General features: G+C 43.9%; 1 protein-coding gene across 15 annotated transcripts in view; it reads left to right on the top strand.

The window, feature by feature from the left end:
- APBA1 (amyloid beta precursor protein binding family A member 1) overlaps positions 1 to 21,067 on the top strand; it is an 87,086-nt gene that overhangs the window by 15,581 nt on the left and 50,438 nt on the right. For 2 of the 15 annotated variants that reach the window (XM_083464856.1, XM_083464863.1), the window contains exon 1: positions 873 to 994. The exons of 10 other annotated variants lie outside the window; for them this stretch is intronic. The gene's annotated coding sequence lies outside the window, so the exon portion shown is untranslated. Of the gene's footprint in view, positions 1 to 872; positions 995 to 16,145; positions 16,246 to 21,067 lie in introns of those variants that run through there. 3 more of the 15 variants (XM_083464851.1, XM_083464858.1, XM_083464857.1) reach the window with 3 other exon arrangements.

The raw sequence follows: 21,067 nt of genomic DNA, 5'->3' as shown, positions 1-21,067 counted from the left end.
GGCTCCTGTCACCATCTGCAGTGATCATGGAGTCCAAGAAAGTAAAATCTCTCACTGCCTCCATTTCTTCCCCTCTGTTTGCCAGGAGGTGATGGGACCAGTGGCCATGATCTTATTTATTTTTTTATGTTGAGCTTCCGACCATATTTTGCGCTCTCCTCTTTCACCCTCATTAAAAGGTTCTTTAATTCCTCCTCACGTTCTGCCATCAAGGTTGTGTCATCTGCATATCTGAGGTTGTTGATATTTCTTCCGGCAATCTTAATACCAGTTTGGGATTCATCCAGTCCAGCCTTTCGCATGATGAATTCTGCATATAAGTTAAATAAGCAGGGAGACAGTATACAGAGGTGACCCGCAAGACGAATGCCTCGCAAGACGGAAAACTCGCTAGATGAAAGGGTTTTCCGTTTTGGAGGTGCTTCGCAAAATGAATTTCCTATGGGCTTGCTTCGCAAGACGAAAATGTATTGCGAGTTCCTGCAGGTTTTTTTCCTCCCCCCCCCTTTTCCCAAGCCGCTTATCAGCTGATCCTAAGCCGCTTAACAGCTGATCCACTAAGTCGCTTATCAGCTGATCCGCTAAGCCGCTTATCAGCTGATCCGCTAAGCCGCTTATCAGCTGATCCGCTAAGCCGCTAAAGCGCTTATCAGCTGATCCGCTAAGCCCGCTAAGCCGCTAATAGTGCTAAGCCGCTAATGGGCTTGCTTCGCAAGATGAAAGAACCGCAAGACGAAGAGACTCGCGGAACGGATTCTTTTCGTCTTGCGAGGCACCACTGTACAGCGTTGTCGTATTCCTTTCCCAATTTTGAACCAATCAGTTGTTCCATATCCAGTTCTAACTGTAGCTTCTTGTCCCACGTAGAGATTTCTCAGGAAACAGATGAGATGATCAGGCACTCCCATTTCTTTAAGAACTTGACACTTCTGGAAATGTTTATCGGGAACAGTCTCTCCAAATGGAAGTCTCCTTGAGCCATCAAAGCCATCAGGTATTGCCTGTCTTCCTCCTCTCCCCCTCCGCCCCATTTCTTTTTGTAATGTCTAGGAGTACTATAGGGCTTCCTAGAGGAGATTTTGTGCTGTTTGGCTCCTTTACATTGAAAAAAATGGCTCAGACAATTCATATTTTTTCCTTAGTGCTTTTAAATATTTTGGTACATGTTTGAATATCCAGTAAAATAGTACAGAGAAGACTTTACAGTTGATTACATGCAGAGTATTCAATTCACCACTTTATGTGTTAACTAGTAATTCATTCTTTTTACCAGTTTTCACTTGTTTCAACACTTCTGTTTTTACTGTTGAGTTGCTAGTTTTTATCTGGGTGATAAGAAAAAAATGGCAAAAGCAATGCTACATTTTTTTCATCCTTCTCTAAGTAAAGAACCTTGCCACTTTAGATAAGATCAAGATTGAGGCAGGCACATCACTCATGTATGGAGTGATCCCTCATAGACACAGGCATCGGGGGGACCTTGGCCCCCACAACAGGCACAGATCCCTGGCAGCTGAGGCGCAGGTGGGTTTGCCTAGTGGGTAGGTGGATGGAGGCAGCAGGTGAGGACCCAGCTGGAGGTAGGCTCTGTTCACCCTCCAGGTACCCTCTGCCATGTGCCCCCACCCCAGCTGCCCATTCCTCCAGGGAGCGCAACACTTGCCCTGCCCTGGGCACATGGGGCAACTGATAGGACACGAGAGAGGCTGGTTCTCCCCTCCCCCACCACATGGAAGCCGCCTTCCCTTGGTCCAGTTAACTCAGTATTATCTCCATTGACTGGCAGCGGCTCTGCAGAATTTCAGGGTGTCTCTCCCAGCCCTGCCTGGAGATGCTGGACATTGAACCCAGGACCTTCTGCATGCAAAGCAGATTCTCTTACCGCGGAGTTATTGGACCACAACAATAACAGCACATCACAAAATTTGACTTTGTATATGTGTTTTTAAAATTCATATCCCGTGGGTCTCGATTGCTCAAGCTGCTGTACATCAGGGCGCTAAGGAGTCTCAGTCCTGGCAGTGCCTGGAGTAGGACCTGCTTAGTTGGAGCAAGCTTGCCCTGCCATGGGCCTCCAAATTGCTATTAGAACGGAGTAATAAGCAGATCCACCAGTAAAAGTTTTAGAACCGTTGTGTTGATTACAGAAAATGAAAAAACTTCCCCATTTACTAAGTAATAGTAATAGTAGCTTAATTAATGATTTATATTACTTGTTAAAATATTTTTTGCCTTCACGGCACTGTTCTAGGATACATTACAATTATAGTGGTGCCTCGCAAGACGAAATTAATCCGTTCCACGAGTCTCTTCGTCTTGCGGTTTTTTCGTCTTGCGAAGCATGGCTATTAGCGGCTTAGCGGCTATTAACGGCTTAGCAGCTATTAGCGGCTTAGCGGCTTTAAGAAAAAGGAAACAAACTCACAAGAACTCGCAAGACGTTTCGTCTTGCGAAGCAAGCCCATAGGGAAATTCGTCTTGCGGAACGACTCAAAAAACGGAAAACTCTTTCGTCTTGCGCGTTTTTCGTCTTGCGAAGTACCACTGTAAGTATAAAGCATTCAGTAAAGTATACTTCTTATTATTTCAAAATACCAGCAACTGGAGTACCTGAAAACAAAAGGGAATGGCTTAAGTGTCAAGACGTTTATTGATCTATGTAGGATTCATGTTTTTACACTGATACAATGTGCATTTCTTTTAAGTTGTGTGTGGGGGGGTGTTTAACTGTAAGCTTAGTACTCTTGTTCAACCACTTTGGGGGGAGACTTCCTAGCTGGTAAGTAAAACATGTTTTTACACCAGATAATTTGTAATTATCTTCCCATAATGTGTATGGTTTGGGAAGCAGAAAAGGTACTGGAGCTGTTTGAATTCTATAATGGCAAAGTAGCACAGATTAGTAAGATATGTTCATTCATCCAGGTCAAAACTATTTCAGTGGTATTTTGAGCTTTTGTATGAACTCTTTGTATGTTCAGTTCTGCAAATAGGTTCTGTAGTTTAACAGATGAGACAAAAGGCAGTAATTTATGGTATTCATAATGTGAACAACCTTTAACTTGTTTTAAGAAAATGTGAGGACTGCATTTGTTGATACAAACCCCAAAAGTGTATATTTCTATAGTAATATTTAGAATGTTAAAATGATGAGTAATGTTGTTAATGCTTATTTAATTATGCAATGTTGGATTTAATTTGGAAAGGAGAATCTCTTTCTGTTTTTGTTTTTGTGCAACCAATTTGAAACTAACACATGCCAAAGAAAGTTGTTCATGGCCCTTGGGAAATCTTTGTTCAAATAGCATCCCTTTTTGAAAATGCCTGCCAATAAACTGTCACTCGAAATTCACACACCTGCCAATTACAACTCTGCTCTAAACATTCTCTTCTTTATGGCGGGAGAACTCTCTGGATCCAAGTTGGATTCTGCCAGAATTGTATCATATATAGTCATACCTTGGTTCTCAAATGCCTTGTGACTCGAACGTTTTGGCTCCTGAATGCCGCAAACCTGGAAGTAAGTTTTCCGGTTTGCGAACTTTTTTTGGAAGCTGAATGTCTGAAGCGGCTTCTGTGGCTTCCCCTTGAGTGCAGGAAGCTCCTGCAGCCAATCGGAAACCGCACCTTGGTTTTTGAACGTTTTCAGAAGTCGAACAGACTTCTGGAACGGATTCTGTTTGAGAACCAAGGTACAACTGTATTTGGATATGCTTGTTCTCAATAAAGGAAAAAATACCAGCAGTCTGGGCTAATATAACTTGTGATTTTTGTTGTCTATGTTCCAGTAACCTCTAGGCCAGTGTTTCCCAACCACTGTTCCGCGGCAAACTAGTGTGCCGTGAGATGTTGCCTGGTGTGCCGCGGGAAAAATTAAAAAATTTGAAAGTCAAATTTTCGATTGGGGCGCCGTCACTAGATGACCCCTGGGGTTCCCTCCCTCCCTCCCGCTCTGCGCCTCCCTCCTCCTCCTCCTCCGGGGAGGCCCTTCCTGGCTCTCGGCCAAGGCTTGGCGGCTGCCACTCACTCACTCGCTCGCCCACCCGTCCCTCCATCCCTGCACCCGGCCTCTCCCCCTCCGTCCCCGGCACGGGGGCTGCCGGGATCCGTAGTCCCCTCGCCCTTGGGCTCCGCGCCCGCGCGGGGTGCGCAACCTACGTTTCCCAGCGTGGCCTGGCGGGCCGGGCGTTTTGTTTGAAGCGCTCTTCTCCCGGCCATGGAATGAGCGCGGCGGCGGCGGGCGGGCAGGGGCTCTTTCGCGCAGACCCCGCGCAGCCTGCCTGCGCTCCCGCGGAGAACGGGCGGCAGGATGGAGCCCGGGGATCCCCGCGGAGGCGGAGCGGCGGAGGCGGAGGCTGCCCCCCAGGTAGGGCTGCGTCGGGGTTTTTTTATTTTTGCAATGCTGCATCCGCGCCGGAGGGGACGCATCGGACCGCGGGAAGACCCCTTGGCGGGCATGCAAGGCAATGCATGCGTGCAGGCGTTGCATGGAGTGCAGTGCAATGCAATGGCAACGCGGCGCCCTGCATGCATGCATGCAACTTCCACCGGCGCTCCGGACTTGGCAGGTGAGGGGGGTCCCCAGTGGGTGGCAGAGAGAGCCAGGAGGGCGAAGGGGAGCCGGGGGGGGGGAGCAGCGCTGCTCCCCGAGCCGAGCCCGGGGGGAAACTTCGGCGTCGTTGCGCCGGGTGTTGGAAGCGGAGGCTGGCGGGGCCCCCTCACCTGCAAAACCTGGTCGCCTCTCATATATTTCGTGCATTGCATTCATCGCCCGCTTTCTCCTCCAAGGAGCTCCCGGGGGCACGCGTGGTTCTCCCCGTGTTATCCTCGCAACAACAGCCCTGCGAGGTGGGTCAGGCGAGTGGCCCAAGGGAGCACCCAGGGATTGTCCTGGCCAGGTGGGGTGATTTGAACCCTGCTCTCTGCCCGGTCTTCGTCCTCATTTAGCCCCCACATGTGCATGACTGTGCATGACTGAGGTTTCCCCCCCTCGTCTTGGCTATGGTGTGAGTCTGTGCTGTTAATTAATGGGGTTCTGCCTTCGGAGAAGATGAGCCAGCCCTCAAGGAGGTGATTATGTAATTTGCTAGCAATTCATGTCCCTCCCGGCGTGATGCTGCGCGCTGACGTCACGGGGCTGTAATGGTGGTGTGCCTCGAGATTTTTTTCATGAAACAAGTGTGCCTTTGCCCAAAAAAGGTTGGGAAACACTGCTCTAGGCAGGACCACTGGAATGTGTTATATATTGGGCTGCCTTTGAAGATAGTTCAGAAACTGCAGCTAGTGCAGATTTAGTGGTCAGATTGTTGAACATGACAGGATGGTCTGAACATATAACACAACATATAACACCACTTCTGGCACAGAAGTGACAGTTTAAAGGTAGGAAAACCAAGTTTTGTTTGTTAATAGGAATCTGGAATCACCAAATGTTCAAGATAATGTGTGGTGACCTTCTGCCATTAGAATTTGCAGCACTACCTGAAAGTTGTTTTGCCTTTGCTTTTTTGCTTTGACTCAAGAAACTTGGAGTGGAAGGAGAGTAATTTATTGGTGCAGTTCTGTGATGTCTTAGTGGAGGGCTTCTTGCAGAACAGCTCTGGAACATATTGGAGTTTGTATTGCATTATGAGGAACATGGTAAATCCAGAAGATCCAAGAGATCTTATAATCTTGAGAGTCCAATATAATCTGAGAGTACCATATAATCCATATAATACCATATAATCTTGAGAGTCCAATGGGTCATTAAAAGGTCTTGAAAGGGAGTTGTTCAAATTCTTGCATGTTAGTTTGTGCAAATGGAAAGAACAATGTTAAACAACAATTGATGACCTCCTTCTACCGGTCCACAGTAGAAAGTGTCCTCTCATATTGTACCACAGTGTGGTACGTTGGCTTGACAGCCACAGACAGAAAATCTTTACAGAGCATGGTGAACACAGCACATGATATCATGGGCTGTCCCCTCAGCCTGCTAGATGACATCGCAAGGGATCATTGCCTTAGGAGAGCGAGAAAAATTCTCAGGGACGATTCACATCCTGGCCAGCACCTCTTTAATCTTCTACCCTTGGGCAGGAGATATAGAAGTATAATCATACCAACAGGCTAAAAACAGTTTCTATCCGTGGGCTGTTAGGCTGCTGAACGGAAAATAATATAGTGCAACTGACTTTTGGGGTTGGTGTGTTGTGCGACAAGAACACAGAGTGCAATGAGATTGAGTGTTTGGGGGGGAGGCTCGGTTAATTTCATTGTACACAGGTTGTACATTGACGATAAAGGTATTATTATTATTATTATTATTATTATTATTATTATTTCTGGTTTTGGAGTCACTTTTGTCACACAGTGATCTTCAGGTAAGTTAGAACCACCTTTCCGGGGGTAGGAGTTTTTCACTAGCCACTGCTGGATTCAAGCTGTCATTTTGTACAAGTGTGGAACAACATGTTGGAGGGCATGTACCACAGACCACTGTTGGTGGGTAAGTAACCAACAAACAAAATACTTTTAGGCCAAAATTATTACTATTTATAAAGCACCAACAGTGTATTTATTTAAAAGATGTTGAAGCCGTCCGTTGGTAAAATTATCTGGGACATGATTAAAAATAGGAAAAACAATATAGAATAGCAATAAAATAAAGTAAATGAGAACCAGTGTAGAAGAAAGTCAGCATAAAAATTCAGCAGAGCAGATGAAATTTAACCAGCCAGTTCACATTCCATGGCCCAAAGCCTGGACTAATAAAAATATATTTATCAGGCCCTGAAGAAACAACACCGGCTGCCTTGGGCAATTTAGCTCCATTGGACTCTATATGATTTACTTTTGAGTATGGATTGTATGACTGGTGCCTGGTGAGCCATCCTGGAGAGGGAATTCCATGAACCTGGTGCCATGACTTTTCACTACACGCCAGATGATGAGAGGGAAACTGGAGGTGAACATCAGGCGTTGCGCATACTCCTGTTGTGGAAGGCAGTCCCCTGGTTCCCACCATACATGATGCTTTACAGCATATGCAAAAAACATGCATCTGCAGTGGCTCCCCACTTGCGGGATGCTCTCCCCGGGGAGGTTGGCTGGTGCCTTCATTAAACGCCTCTAAGTGCCAGGAGAAAACATTGCTTTTTAACCACGTCTTTGGCTGATTGACACCCAGTGCCTTTTTAAATGTGTTGTGGAGGGGGGATTCTTGGGTGGTTGCTGCTTTTATTTTTATTGTGCATATTGTGTCTTTTATGTTGTAGTTTTATGTTGTTAACTGTCCTGAGATCTATGTGCATAGAGTGGATGATGATGATGATCCCAAACAATTTATACTCTGAAGTCTCAGAGTGGGAAGAGAACAAAAGGAGGGAAAAGGCAAGGATAATAAAGGATATTTGTGAACCAATGCCGATACTTGTACAGACTTGTACATAGTAAATGTTTTCATACATGATTAAGATTTAATTGATTTTTAAAAAAAATATTTGATTGATATCCATAACTCTGGAGCATCTATATGCACAGCTTTAGTTGTGACCTATTGTCAATACAAAACAAATTACTGCTCCTACTGCTACATTGTGCCTGGGGATTCACAGATGGGATTCATTTTGAGGTCAGGATTTGAAGGAAGAAGAGCAGTAACCCCTTTATATTCTTATAACTTGAATTGAAACAGCTTTTGAAGACTATGAGAACTACTTTTTTGGAGTCAGTTTTGTGACATGTACATAACATAAGTGACATGTACTGCCTCCCTTAAATTTTCACGTTGGAAAAAAATCTTGCTCCTTTGCCAAGAACATGTTTGTATTTTTTGTTTATTTCAAGATAAATTTGTAGATATAAATAAGTAATGGTGTTAATAAGTAAGCCACCTGTCACTGTGAGAATGCAACTGATCCTGTTATGGATTGCTACTACAGCCATTCTGTGCTTAGCAAAGGAGGGGAGCTTTATAACTCCGTGTTCTCTTCCTGGTACTTGTAGTACACAGATATTTGATGGAGTGAAAAATTTAGTGGCAGAATTAAGACAACGGAGACAAATGACAGAAGTTATACGTGGTTCTTATTATCAACCAGTGTCTGAGTTTTACAAAATCTGTTTACAAGTTTAGGGAACTGTTTCTTGCTTAAGGAGGAAAGTCATGAAACTAGCAGAAACAGCCAGATGGCACCTAGTGGGAGATGCAGTATTTTCCTCACGAATTGGGCTGTCTGTGCTTGGAAACAATCATGTTATACTGAGAAATTGACAAATTTTGCACTTCCTTCTCTAACAGCAGTAAGTGAAAGGTGAGGTCTTTAAAAGCAGGTTACCCATTTTCAAAGCATTGCGTGTTTACCCAGTTTATGCAACTTAACCAGTGTTCCTCTCTTTTGGCTGCCCAGAGGATAGGTGCAGCTGAAATGGAGAGGAAGTCAAGAATCAGCACTTACTATAAACCAGGCTCCCTCAACCTCGGCCCTCCGTATGTTTTGAGACTACAATTCCTATCATCCCTGACCACTGGTCCTGCTAGCTAGGGATCATGGGAGTTGTAGGCCAAAAACATCTCTGAAGGGCCGAGGTTGAGGAAGCTTGCTATAAATGGTAAAATGGTTAATTACTTAGAGGGCTTTTGTTATACTCTTCATAGAAGACAAGACACAAAGGTATGGTGGCAGAGAATCTTGAGCTACCTAAGGCAGCAAAAGTAGTATGCACAAAAAGGAGACAGAAGCTCCTCATTGAGATTCCACGCAGTTTGCCATTATGAATTTGCTAAAATTCCAAAGTTTCTTGGAATGGTAGGAATAACAACAACAACAACAACAACAACAACAACAACAACAACAACAACAACAACAACAACTTATACCCTGCCCATCTGACCAGGCCTCCCCAGCCACTCTAGGAAAGCTTTGACTTGATATTATGATATTATAGCGTGTGACACATAGGAAAGATGGCCCTCTAGGACCTTGGGAGATCTAATGAGGCAAAGATCTTCACCATGCTGCTGATGGCTGAGAGTCAAAGCATCCATCAGATGCTTACTGCTTAGAGGTCTTTTGCTGTGAGCAATCTTCTGTAAATGTTGCTGTTCATTTTTGGGTTTAAGCCAATTTCATTTCTTTCTTGCATACTTTGGTTGATGCAGCTGCTTGTCATGTATTTGACGTGTCCTTTTGATGTTGGTGACACGGACGGTTCCCCCCTCCAACAGTGTTTGTACTTCTTAAGTGGAGCTTGTAGCTTGGTGCTCCACCTTTGTTGGACGTTATAAAAGTCATTCTTCATTGTTTCCTAACATTTACTGGGGCACCACACTGAGGTTGTCTGCTCATAGTTGGTTCACACTTTGCCAGACAAATATGAAAACTGCCGTTTTTGGGGGAACAGTATGTATACATGGCAGGAGTGGGGACAAACAATGACACGATGACTGTGATCTGGGGAATACAGTGGTACCTCGGGTTAAGTACTTAATTCATTCCGGAGGCCCGTTCTTAACCTGAAACTGTTCTTAACCTGAAGCACCACTTTAGCTAATGGGGCCTCCCATTGCCGTTGCACCGCCAGAGCACGATTTCTGTTCACGTCCTGAAGCAAAGTTCTTAACCTGAAGCACTATTTCTGGGTTAGCGGAGTCTGTAACCTGAAGCGTCTGTAACCTGAAGCGTATGTAACCTGAGGTACCACTGTACAAACTTTCTTTGTTGCATTGCTACATCATCTCTATGTGGCAGTAAGCATAGAGATCTTTCCATCATGAAGGGCTCTGTTTGCATTTCCCGAATATTGCAGAGTGTAGAGCATCCCTCTCTTCCAACCCTTCTCTTCCATCTCTCACTTGATGGTTCTCACTTTGGGAGACCAGGAGGGTTCTGTGAGGGCACATCTTCAAAGCAGTTTTGTGTGCTTGAATTTTTGCATTGTACAAACATCTGGCTGTTACTCTTTCCTAGTGTGGACATGCAGACTTATGTTTCCAGGTTCAGATATGCATAAAAGACACTGCTGAACCCTTCTAAGCTCTCCATTGATTCCTGTTTAATATCTTCTGCAGAACTGGAAGTATTCCTGTTGCTGTAATTATTTAGGTAATTTCTGTACTTGATAAAAAGAGTTTCCCATAGGTAACGTTTTTCAAGCTTGACATTTTTCTATCTATCGCTCTTTCTCTTCTGAACCTTGAAGGAATGGCTACCTAACGGCTCCTTATGCAGTGCTTGCCCCTTTTCTCTTCTATTTCATACTTCAGAAGTTGCCTTCTAAGGAGCAGTTTTTGCTCCATGTTTCCAGATGATCTGCAGTTGACATGCAGCAGTCTTTGCTACACTAGACATGAGACCTTTCATGCAACAGCAAGTGCACAGTTTTTTAAGTAAAAAAGTAAAAGATCAGTAAAAGTAGTCAGTTCCTACCCTCTTACACCAGCTGTTTTCCTGGTCAGTATTCAGGATGGAGGCTCCTGCACTTGATATTTGGCAAGAACCCACCCATTGGCACTAATGGAAGCTTTCCTTGCAGTGCAAATAGTAGATGCTGGAGGGCAATTCAAATAAAGACTACAGTGGAAGAGTCAAAGAGTTAAAGCCTGCTTCCTCTCTCCAAGGTCATAGTCTGGATCAGGGCCCCTGCACCTATTTGCTTTAAAAACAAAACAAAACAATTTAAATTGCTGATTGTATGAAATTGTGTCAGATTTAGTTTGGTACTTGGTTCTGGTTGTATCCTCCAAGAGCTGCAGAAGGTTTGGCTCGATTATTCTCTGATGAGGAGCCATCAAAATGGTAAATGATATTTGGTCTGCATCAGCCATAAAAGAGGAGGAGAGTGACAGAATTTTAATATTTCCTGTGCCTGGGACTTGTCCAGACAAGGATCTTCTCTTCAGCACCAGCTACATGTTAACTGAATTGAATTCCAGGGCCAAATGCTGGAATTGAGGCAGGAAGTACTGTATTTTTCGCCCTATAGGACACACTTTCCCCCCTCCAAAAATGAAGGGGAAATGTGTGTGCATCCTATGGGGCGAATGCAGGCTTTCGCTGAAGCCTGGAGAGTGAGAGGGGCCGGTGCGCACCAACCCCTCTCGCTCTCCAGGCTTCAGGAGAGCCCCACCGCCAGCCCCACAAGCTCGGGGGACAGCGAGGAGGCGGAACGCCGCCATCCCACTGTTTCCCGACGTGGTTTGGAGGCTGGCGGCCGGGAGAAGCCTGCTTCTCCCGGCCGCCAGCCCCGCAAGCTTGGGGAACAGCGGGGAGGCGCAGCGCGCCATCCTGCTGTCTCCCGACGTGGTTTGGAGGCTGGTGGCAGGCTTCCCCCTCGCCCAGCCCCGCAAGCTCCCAGAGCAGCTTCAGCATCGCTCTGGGACTTTGGGGGCTGGGGACGGGGGAAGCCTGCTTCACCCTCCCGAAGCCCCGCAAGCTCCCAGAGCGATTGCGGAGCTGCGCGCAGCTTCGGGATCGCTCTGGGACCCGTTCTGGGGGCTGGGGACGGGGGAAGCCTGCTTCCCCCTCCCCAAGCCCCGCGTGCTCCCAGAGTGGGCTTCGTGCAGTTCTCCGCAAGCTGTGGGAGCCTGGCGCGACTTTGAACTGGCCTCCAACGGCTTGCGGAGAGCTGCCTGTTCTGGGGGCTCGGGTGGGGGATGCTCGGACTTCCCCCGCCCCAGCCCCGTGCCTGGGGGGGGAAAAAATTTTTCCCCCCTTTATCCCCCCCAAATCTAGGTGCATCCTATGGGCCGGTGTGTCCTATAGGGCGAAAAATACGGTAAATTTCTGTGCAGAGCAGCCACGGTGTGGCTCTAAGCATAATAATTTGATTTTAAAAGCTATACAAGCCTGATCCTTGTAGACTTCGATCTGGAGCCTATTTCCCTGCAATTATAAAGGTAAAAACAGCATTGGAACTATATATAAGTGATAAAGCGTCGTGGAGGCAGCAGCAAAAGCATTTCCCTTTCCTGCAGTGTTTTAAACAAAATTGCAACTTTAGATATTCTCCTCAGTCCAGGAGTCATGTAATTTCCTGAGCTCGATTATTACCTGCCAGACTTTCCAGTGGTAAAGAGCCATGGCCAGCATTTAAGGTCGTCTTGGTCTTTTGGCTCCCTTCACAGACACCTTTCGTTTATGGAGGTGAAAGAGCCTTGAAGTTGTACAGAATATATTTTCATACAAGTCATTATTATATCACTACAAAAACAAAAAAGCTTGCTGTTTTGTCTTTATATCCTGAGCATGTCTTAATTTCTATAGACTACCACTCATTTTCTATTATCCCCCCTGAATTAAATATGTCCTGTAGTTGGTAATATTGCAGCCAACTAGTACAGTAATCTCTAACTTCTTTGTAAGGTTTCAGTTTCAATTGACCATCCTCCTCTATTAGGAGCTGTTTGTATGTTGCCCAATTTCCCCCCATATTCCTTTTTTTAACTGAAAACGCTTCCAGTGGTGACACTGTCTTGGGCTCTAACAAACTTTGGTATTTTATCCACACTTTATATAGTGCATCCCTAATTATGTGATTAGTGAACCCTTTGTGTGTTTTGGCCTTGTTATACCCAAGATATGCATGCCAGACTTGCATTTTATTCCAGCCCTCTAAATCCAAAATATCTGTATTGTCTAATAACATCCAGTCCCTAATCCAACATAAGCATGAGGCTTCATAATAGATTCTTAGGTCTGGAAGTGCAAAGCTCCCCCTTTCTTTTTTGTCTGTTAATAATTTGTATCTTATGCGTGGCTTCTTTCCCTGCCAAATGAATTTAGTTAAATCTTTCCTCCATGTTTCAAAACACTCCATTTCCCCTCTAATAGGGATCATTTGAAAAGAAATAGCATTTTGGGGAGTATATTCATTTTAATGACAGAGATTCTGCCCCATAATGTCAATTGTAACCTAAACTAGATATCCATGTCATTTTTTATTTCTTTCCAAATTCTTTTATAGTTGTCTTCAAACAGATTGATATTCTTCATAGTGATGTCAATTCCTAAATATTTGGCTTTCTTGACGATTAGTAGGCCCATTTTTTCTTGTAATTCCCTTTTCTCAGGATCCAGCATGTTTTTGAGCATTAATTTCATTTTAGATTTATTAAGTTTGAACCCTGAGACCTTACCAAATTCCATCATTTTTTCTAAGGTTTTTGGAAAACTTTCTTCTGGCTGTTCCACCATTAATATTAAATCGTCCGCGAAAGCTTTCAACGTGAAGGCTTCCCCCCCAATGTTATCCCTTGTATACCTTGGTGTTTCCTTATGTCCAGTGTGAGTATTTCCAGGACAGTAATAAACAGTAAGGGGGAAAGTGGACAGCCCTGCCTGGTCCCTTTTTCTATTTGGATCTCTCTCTCTCTCTTTCTGTCTGAATATAATACAGAGCAATTTTCTTGAACGCCACAAAACTTCAGGTCTCTGTGCTTTATGTGTTGGCAGTGAGAGGTTGGGGAGAGAACTCTTAGTGCTGGAGGGAGCTGATACTGTTAACTCGTGTGTTGTTGCATTTCTTCAAATTGAAATGTCTTTCCAGCCCGTGGCATTTTGTGCTCGGTAATGGACATAGTTGGGGATGCTGGGAATATTTGCCAGCCTTTATTTATTGGTTCAGATCCTTATTCTTTAGGGAGGCAGGTTAGTTTTTTCTTTTTCTTTTGGGACAGAATGATTTCTTCCAGTCTCTTGCTCAGCGAGGAAAGGCATCTTCTAATACAGCCATTTTCACTTCCTCAGTGTCTTAGAAAGATTTTGGCAGTAGGATAATTATATCAGTAACAGTTCATACGAATTAGGAAATGGATTTTTTATTTGTAAGATAAGCAATAGCATTTTGACAACAGAGACCTAATGGATAGAATGTTGTATTGATGCCACGAGGCCCTTGCTTCCTACAGCATGTGATAGAATCAAACATCCATGGGAGGAGGTACCTGTCAGGGACAGGACTGAGGAGGAATGGTGGGGGCCACTTCTCCTGAACCTTCCCGAGAACAGGAGGACAGTATAGATTTAGAAGAGTGGTTTGCAGACGGACATAGTTCTGAGACTGCAGAGGGGGAAAGCTGGGAAATATTGGAAGAGGAACAGCAGGAAGAAAAAACACTGGGGGAGAGATAGCTGACAGACTCCGGGTCTTTGGAGAGCATTCCTGACCTCCACCCCCAGGACTAGGCATGCATTGAGGGTAGTAGAACAGAAAGCTCAGAGGCAGAAAGCCCAGATCATCCGGTGCAGGGATGACATACAGGTGAAACTGGAAAAATTAGAATATCGTGGAAAAGTTCATTTATTTCAGTAATTCAACTTAAAAGGTGAAACTAATATATGAGATAGACTCATGACATGCAAAGCGAGATATGTCAAGCCTTTATTTGTTATAACTGTGATGCTTATGGTGTACAGCTGATGAAAACCCCAAATTAACAATCTCAGGAAATTAGAATATTGTGAAAAGGTGCAGTAGCTATTCAATCCATAACACCTCAGCAGTGCCACAGGCTGATAGCATCCATGCAACGCCGCATTGAGGCAGTAATTGATGCAAAAGGGGCCCAAACCAAGTACTGAGTATATATGCATGCTTCTACTTCTCAGAGGTCCAATATTGCTCTATTTGCAATCCTTGTTTTGCTGATTTCATTTAATATTCTAATTTTCTGAGATTGTTAATTTGGGGTATTCATCAGCTGTATGCCATAATAATAATAATAATAATAATAATAATAATAATAATAATTACACATTTCCCCTTCATTTTTGGAGGGGGAAAAGTGCGTCCTATAGGGCGAAAAATACGGTAATAATAATTACTGTATTTTTCGCCCTATAGGACGCACTTTCCCCCCTCCAAAAATGAAGGGGAAATGTGTGTGCGTCCTATGGGGCGAATGCAGGCTTTCGCTGAAGCCTGGAGAGCGAGAGGGGTCGGTGTGCACCGACCCCTCTCGCTCTCCAGGCTTCAGGAAGCTATCCGCAAGCCGTGGGAGCCCGCGGGAGTTCCCCCCGGGCTCCCACGGCTTGCGCAGCCCTGCCTGCACCCCAAAGCCCCGGCGCGCTGAGCAGTCGCACCGGGGCTTCGGGTAGCTCTGCGCAAGCCGCGGGGGCTTGCGGAGAGCAGCCTGTTCTGGGGGCTGGGGTCAGGGGAAGCTCGGGCTTCCTCCGCCCCAGCCTAGCGCCTTGGGGGGGGAATAATTTTCCCCCCTTTATTTCTCCCCCAAAAAACTAGTTGCGTCTTATGGGCCGGTGCGCCCTATGGGGTGAAAAATACGGTATTATTATTTATTATTTATACCCCGCCCATCTGGCTGGGCTTCCCCAGCCACTCTGGGCGGCTTCCAAAAGAATATTAAAATACTGTGATACATTAAAAGATTAAATTATAACAAATAAAGGCTTGACATATCTCACTTTGCATGTCATGAGTCTATCTCATATCTTAGTTTCACCTTTTAAGTTGAATTACTGAAATAAATGAACTTTCCCACAATATTCAAATTTTCCAAGTTTCACTTGTAGGACAGGGATGTCCAACCAGTAGATTGTGATCTACTGGTAGATCCCTGGCTGATCCTGGTAGATCACGGGATCCTTATTGTGTACAAAAAGTTACCGGGGGAGAGCTAAAAAACTCTTTGCAATACTCCCCCTAAAAAGCTCAACAACTCTGGGCAATCCACCCATCTCACACACGCTCCTCCTCCCTCCAATGACAGTGGGTAGATCACTGCCAGTTTTTTTATGCCAGGAGTAGATCACAGTCTCTTGGGAGTTGGACATTCCTGGCATAGGATAAGAGAGACGGAGAGGGTTGGGCTTTACTCGGAACAACGCCATTGCAACGGTACCTCGGTTTTCAAACAGCTAGTTCACAAACAACTTGGAACCCAAATGCTGCAAAACCGGAAGTAGGTGTTCCGGCTTTTAAACTTTGCCTCGGAAGCTGAATGTGCTCCGTTTCCATGTTTCCTGTTGCGCTGCTAATTTGCATCCCCCTCATAGTAATTCAGACCTTCCGTTTCCGACAGCAGTGTTCTGAGGTGATATTTCAAGCTTATATTTGGTGCTTTTGTTTTTGCTTTTTATTTTGCGTTTTTTTTTAAAGGCTTTTTCCGTTAATTTGTTTTTGTGACTGTGTGGATCCCAGTTCAGCTACTGTTAGATTGATTGATTGATTGATTGATTGATTGACTGATTGACTGTGGAAATGGATAAAAGCCCCCCATCCAAACAATGACTATCATCAGTGCAGGTAAGATTTTTTAAAACTTTTTTTATCATCTACAATACTATTTTATTTATTTTATAGTACTGTGCAGTACATTGATTATTGCTTTCATTTTATGGATCAATGGTCTCGTTAGATAGTAAAATTCATGTTAAATTTTACTATTTTAGGGGTTGTTTTTAAAAGTCTGGAACAGATTAATCTGTTTTGCATTACTTTCTATGGGAAAGCATGTCTTGATTTTGGAACGCTTTGGTTTTCAAACAGACTTCCGGAACAGATTAAGTTTGAGAACCAAGGTACCACTGTATTGAATAAGGACTACATTCCTTTGTCTCTCTGTGTGAATATTGAATAAATTATGTGGCAAGGACTCTTTGTGTTATCTGCTTCTTTGGCTGCTACTAGGGGAGGGATAGGATTCCCTGAACCTTGACAGTTCCCTGTCCTGTAAAAGGAGATATTTGCTTCTCCTGAAAATAGCTAAATCCATGCCTAAACACAGCCAACTCCATATGCATAAGATCAACTTAGCGTCCGCACCCAGTATGATAAGGCAAATGCTGAGGACTTGCAAGAGTTGTCATTGCTAGCCTTTTCCTGAAGATGTGTTTTCAGCTTGGCACTTGCCAAGGAAATGATAAGCAAAGGAGATTCAGCTGCCTCGTGTTCTTTGCTTTAAGCCCACCTTTCTGAAGCACGCTAGCTCTGAAATGTGTAGCACACCCATAGGTTTTCCCAGGGTGAGGCTCATCCATTGCACAGTGCGGGTGTGCTGACCCCTGCGATATCCCCCCCAAAAAGAATGAAATATTTAGCATACCTATATTCATTTGAAGTAACTTCTGTGTTCCATTTGCTGTCCATTAGCTGGTTTTCAACATTGTGATATATCACAATATACTGATATATCCTGATGGAGGATGGAGCTCTGGAGAGGCATTAGCTGGCTTCACAGTTTTTCCTGCATCGTGATTTTTGCTGGCGCCTGCTCTTGTGATTCCTGCAGGAGCCGGTGAAGCTGGCAGAGTTAATGGGCTGCAGGAATTGAGAGAAGCGTTGGCTGGCTTCACAGTTTTTCCCACATTGTGATTTTTCCATAGCACACCCACACACCATGATTTGCGATACATTGTCAGGTCAAAAATTATGAAACCAATACAGTCGTACCTTAGAAGTCGAACAGAAGTCGAATTCCGGAAGTCCATTCGACTTCCAAAACGTTCAGAAACCAAAGTGCGGCTTCTGATTGGCTGTAGGAAGCTCAGAAGCCGCGGAAGCCCTGTTGGATGTTTGGCTTCCAAAAATAGTTCACAAACCGGAACAGTCACTTCCAGGTTTGTGATGTTTGGGAGCCAAAACGTTCGAGAACTAAGCTGTTCGAAAACCAAGCTGTATCACAATATGGACTTCAAAATGTTTTGGACAATATATTCATCTATTGCCCAGCCCTACTGTTCATTTTACAAAAGGTTTGGTGATGCAGCTGCTGTTTTTGATTGTGCTGTGGAAATCAAATGACCCCCTTCTTCTTTTTTTCCTCTTACTAGTAAAGAATGCAGATTGTGAAAGCCAGGCACAAATGTGATTAGCTGTGTCCATTCTGCTTGCTAGAGGAAAAGGTCAAGAAATCTAAAAGACCTTTCTGGATAGACTTGCATTAAGGGCATTGAAAAGTATTGGGGAACAGACTTCTAGGACTCTTGAGCAACTCTAAGCTGTGACTTCTCTTGATTGTTTTGAATTGAAACCCTCCATGTGTTCTTCTTTATGTTTGTAAGATAGTTTGCACTGCTTGCAGAGAATTAACTGGCCCACAGAAGTCACATAAGCATTTATTATTTGTGTGGCAGAGTGTAGCCAGCAGAGGGAGTGCAAGTTAACAAACAGCCCCCATTTGAAAACTCCATACTAATGAATTTTCGTACAGTGGCGCCCCGCAAGACGAATGCCTCGCAAGACGAAAAACCCGCTAGACGAAAGGGTTTTCCGTTTTTCGATGCGCTTCGCAAGATGAATTTCCCTATGGGCTTGCTTCGCAAGACGAAAACGTCTTGCAAGTCTTGCGGTTTTTTTCGCTCCCCCCCTTTTTCTAAGCCGCTAAGCTGCTAATAGCCTTTTAGCCGCTAAGCCGCTAAGCCTTTAATAGCCGCTAAACCGCTAATAGCGCTAAGCCGCTAATAGGGTTGCTTCGCAAGACGGAAAAACCGCTAGACGAAGAGACTCGCGGAACGGATTATTTTCGTCTTGCGAGGCACCACTGTACTTCAGAAATATTTGCCTGCTTGCAAGGAACTGATGGAGCTGTAGTGAAGCAATTGAAAGGCGAGATAGCAGTCTTTTAAAATAATTTTGGTAACTCTGGCTAGGTGAGTGAAGTATGCTCTTGGATCCCTGGGGCATTGTAACTTTTGGTGGTGTTTCCAGACTCTGAAAAGAAATTGTTGCACTGTTGATTATGATGCACCACAAAAGTTATTTTCCCAGCCAACCCCAAACAATTACATATACATGTATTTTTCGTTTATTCACCTCTCAAATTCTGTCCCATTTCTTAGTCTTCTTTCCAGTTCCTTTATAAGGGAGGTGCATTTTGAGTTCTCATATCCGTTCCCTCGAGACATGACAGCAATTCACTTATCACACTGAGAGCTCTTGTTCACACATGAAACAATGATCAGAATTGAAGATTTTAGGTGTGGGAGCTGCTGCCATCTTTGGGGTACTTAGTGTGTATTAGTAAAATTAAGAATCCACTTTAATTTGAGTGTGTGAGATCTGTAAAACAGCACAAACAGGAGAGGCCTGGTGCTTAAATGGGGCAATAAGAAGGACACCAGGCCCTCGGCAGTACAGGAAACACAACAGACAGTAATTGTGAGGAGCGGTACAGACAACTCCCCATTTATGCGGGGGTTGCGTTCCAAGGACCTGCACATGTCAGTGGGGCGCATGTAAGCCTGTTCCACCTCCACCCTGCCCCCATTTGTGCCACTTCTGGGTTCTTGGCGATGCGTGTGTGCAGGGTTGCATGTGACTTGCATAAATGGGGAGTTGCCTGTATGTTAAATCCCTTCTTTGGAAAGAGAGTTGTTTGTCTATCCATTTCGCTCTCACAACGATCCTGTGGTGTAGGTTAGGCTGAGAGATTGTTCATGGCCCAAGGTCATCCATTGAGCTTCATGGAGATTTGAACCCTGGTCTGCCAGGTTCTAGTCAAACACTAATAGCTACACCACTCTCACTGTGTTTATTCTGCAGTTATGCAGTTGTATTTTAAGGAATCTTTTGGAAGGAGAGCATGGTGTCTACGCTATTTGACACACTCACATACACAGAGAAATAGACCATGACTGCTGGACCTGTGTAGAATGCTTCCATATATGGATGTGTTAGTGCTCCATCCAATGGTTTCCCCCCTCAATTGACAAACATTTTTATGTTTATAGTAGAGCAAAATGTAAGAAAACATTAGAGCTGGTACATATTCAGGGCTTAACCATCAAGCCTCGTGTATTTGGAATGTGACTTGGAAAAGCTACAAGTTAGAAATTGTATTAATCTCTTAGGTTGAAATGTTAACAGATTTCTGTTAAATCTGAGTTTTCTAGGGCAGTTTTCATAGAGACCTCTTAAACGAATCCCTTGTGAATTCTGAACCGTTTTCAAAGGCCAATGCATGCTTGCTGATTTTGTTAGAAAACTAAGAACATAAATACAGTAAAGGCAATTTTTGGAATGGCAAACCTATTTGGAATGTGCCCTCAGTTGAAGGTTAAATATTTAAAAGTTAGGACAAAATAGTTTCTCAATATCAGCTTTGAAGAGAGGCAAATTGCCCCTCTTCATATCAGTAAACTGCCCCTGAAGAATACAGATTTAAAACTTTTAGTAGTGGATTTAAATCTGCAGCTGTAAAAGTAAGAATGATCCTTTTCTTGGAATAGAATAGATACTGGTCCATGGGGTCACGAAGAGTCGGACATGACTAAATGACTAAACAACAACAAAACAACAAAAAGTGAAATGCCATAAATTATCTATTATCCCAGGTTTATAGTATCCTCCTACATAAACTTCATGGAACTGTTTTAAGATATTTCTCTGTCTAATATTTGTTTTTTGTGTGTGTGTGTGTTCACCTACACACACATAATTCAGGCTATATTCACATGCCTTCCCTTGTTACAATCCATGTTAACCTTTTTATTACTATTTTTAATATTTTATTAAGTAATTTTCATTTATAAGAAGATAGAGTGAGAAAAAAGAAAGAAAAAAGTGAATGAGAATGAAAAAAAGAAACAATACCATACATTAATATACAGATGTTTATATTCTTATTCTCCTAATTCTGCTATTCTCCTAATCCACATATATAATGGTCAATAATCTAATATACTCTCGGTAAACTAATTCCAAATATCATTGTATTTATCCAATATAAGCTGTCAGTTCATATGTTGCCAATGTTGTCATGTCATCAAGACATTGATTAAGGGGAAATGTATCTCTATTCTCCCTATTCATCAGTATCATTCTCTTGGCCACCATTAGGGTGCATAGAATCCATTTTCGCTTTCCTGTTGTCCGTTTCCATACAGTGGGTATATAGCCCAAGAGCATATTCACCTCTGAAAATCCTATTTTTTTCCATAGAGTCTTGCTCATATAGTCCAGTTGTTATTGCTGTTTAGTCATTTAGTCGTGTCCGACTCTTCGTGACCCCATGGACCAGAGCATGCCAGGCGCTCCTGTCTTCCACTGCCTCCCGCAGTTTGGTCAGACTTATGCTGGTAGCTTCGAGAACACTGTCCCACCATCTTGTCCTCTGTCATCCCCTTCT

Source organism: Podarcis liolepis (assembly GCF_965112155.1).
Source record: "Podarcis liolepis genome assembly, chromosome: 11".
Lineage (NCBI taxonomy): Eukaryota > Metazoa > Chordata > Lepidosauria > Squamata > Lacertidae > Podarcis > Podarcis liolepis.
The sequence above is the reverse complement of the archived record's forward strand: the minus strand, read 5'-3'. Positions and strand labels throughout refer to the sequence as shown.